We start from the raw sequence: 2,500 nt of genomic DNA on the forward strand, positions 1-2,500 counted from the left end.
TATTTTAGTTTTTTTTTTCCTCTGCTCGTTCTCTCTCTCTCTCCTTTTTTTCTCTCCCTGCTTTTCTTCTTCTCTCTCTCTCTCTCTCTCTCTCTTTGTTCTCCCCCCTCTCTCCTCTCTTTTCGTTCTCTCCCTCTCCCCTTTTTTCCTTTTTTTCTTCTCTCTCTCTCTCTTTATTCTCTTTTTTTTTCTCTCTCTCTCTCTTTCCTTTTCTTCTCTTTGCACTTTTCTTCTCTCTCTCTCTCCTCTCTCCTCTCTTTTCCTTCTCTCTTTGTCCTCTATTTTTTATTCTTTGTCTTTTTAAATTTTATATATTCTCTCTCTATAATTCTCTTTGCATGTTCTCTCTCTCTTCTTCTTCTTCTTTCACTTTCCTCCCCCCCTCTCAGTCTTTCTTAAAGTATGTAAATTTTATATTTTCCTTATATATAATTCTTTCTTTATGTTTATATTCTCTCTCTCTCTCTCTCTCTCTCTCTCTCTCTCTCTCTCTCTTTGTCCCCTTTTCTTCTTCTCTCATTTCTCCTAATCTTCCTTTTTTAATTCTCTTCATCTCTCTCTTTTAAATTTTATCTTTTTATTCTCTTCTTCTCTGTTTTAAAATTTATATTCTGTCTCTCTCTTTCTTCCCCGCTCTCTCCTTCTTTCTCCCTTCCTCTCTCCCTCTCTCTCTCTCTTTCTCTCTCTCTCTCAAAAAATATTTAAATTTTAAAAAACTTTTCTATTTTTCTTTTTCCCTATCTCTCTTCCTCTTTTCGTCTCTCTTCTTCTTATTCTTCTCTCTCTCGCTCCCCCCTCTCCTCTCCTTTTCTTCTCTCTCCTCTTTTTTTTATTCTCTTTAAATTTTTTTCTTTTCTTTTTCTTTTAAATTTTATCTATCCTCTCGCTATAATTCTCTCTGTCTTCAAATTCTGTCTCTTCTTCTTCTTATTTTCTCTCTCTGTCTCTATCCCCCCTCTCTCCTCTTTTTTCCTTTTTTCTCTTCCTCTCTCTCTCTCTCATTCTCTTTCTCTCTCTTCCCTCCCTCTCCTCTTCTTTCTTTTTTGCTCTTTGTATATATATATATATATATATATATATATATATATATCTTTCTCTCTCTCTCTCTCTCTCTCTCTCTCTCTCCTTATTTTAATTAAACAAAAAGTTTACATTAAAAAGTTTAATCTGAGAGAGAGAGAGAGAGAGAGAGAGAAAGAGAGAGAAAACTTAGGCCCTACGCATGAGAGAGAGGGGGAAGGGAGACAAGAAAAATGTTTAATTAAAAAAAGACAATTCTCTTTCCTCTTTCTCCCCCTTCTCTCTCCGTCTTTTTCTTTTTATGATTCTTCTTCTTCTTCTCTCTCTCTCTCTCTCTCTCTCTCTCTCTCTCTCTCTCTTTTATTCTCTCATTCTCAAAGTGTGTGAAAAACTATGTTCGAAAAATTTTTAATAAAAAAATCTTTTAAAATATTTAATTAAAAAAATTAAATTAAAAAGTTTAATCTAACTGTGAGAGAGAGAGAGAGAGAGAGATAGAGAGAGAAACTTTTCATTTAAAAAAGTTTGATTTAATTAAAGGCGAGAGAGAGAGAGAGAGAGAGAGAGAGAGAGAGAGAGAGAGAGAGAGAGAGAGAACCTAGGTCCTATACATGAGAGAGAGGGGGGGAGAGGGGAGGAATTTGATTAAAAAGGGAGGTGAGGAAATGAGGCTTTAATAAAAAAAGGGAAAAGGAAGAGAAAATGAGATATTACACGCAAGAAAGAGAGGAAGGGAGGGGGTTTTGATTAAAGAAAAGAGGTTTGGAAAAAGGGGTAGGTTCAGGAAGCCCTCTGAAGGTTTGAGGTTTTTTGAACCTGGAACCTCCAAAGGGCTTCTATTTTAGTTTTTTTTTTCCTCTGCTCGTTCTCTCTCTCTCTCTCTCCTTTTTTTCTCTCCCTGCTTTTCTTCTTCTCTTTCTCTCTCTCTCTCTCTCTTTCTCTCTCTTTGTTCTCCCCCCTCTCTCCTCTCTTTTCGTTTTCTCCCTCTCCCCTTTTTTCCTTTTTTTCTTCTCTCTCTCTCTTTATTCTCTTTTTAAATTTTTTTTTCTCTCTCTCTCCTTTTCTTCTCTTTGCACTTTTCTTCTCTCTCTCTCTCTCCTCTCTCCTCTTTCCTCTCTTTTCCTTCTCTTTGTCCTCTATTTTTTATTCTCTCTCTTTTTAAATTTTATATTTTCTCTCTCTATAATTCTCTTTACATGTTCTCTCTCTCTTCTTCTTCTTCTTTCACTTTCCCCCCCCTCTCAGTCTTTCTTAAAGTATATAAATTTTATATTTTCCTTATATATAATTCTCTCTTTATGTTTATATTCTCTCTCTCTCTCTCTCTCTCTCTCTCTCTCTCTCTCTCTCTTCGTCCCCTTTTCTTCTTCTCTCATTTCTCCTAATTTTCCTTTTTTAATTCTCTTCATCTCTCTCTTTTAAATTTTATCTTTTTATTCTTTTCTTCTATGTTTTAAAATTTATATTATGTCTCTCTCTT

The sequence above is a fragment of the Lygodium microphyllum genome, chromosome 5 (assembly GCF_053477565.2).
Source record: "Lygodium microphyllum isolate KBCC chromosome 5, Lygodium_microphyllum_v1.1.10, whole genome shotgun sequence".
Classification (NCBI taxonomy): domain Eukaryota; kingdom Viridiplantae; phylum Streptophyta; class Polypodiopsida; order Schizaeales; family Lygodiaceae; genus Lygodium; species Lygodium microphyllum.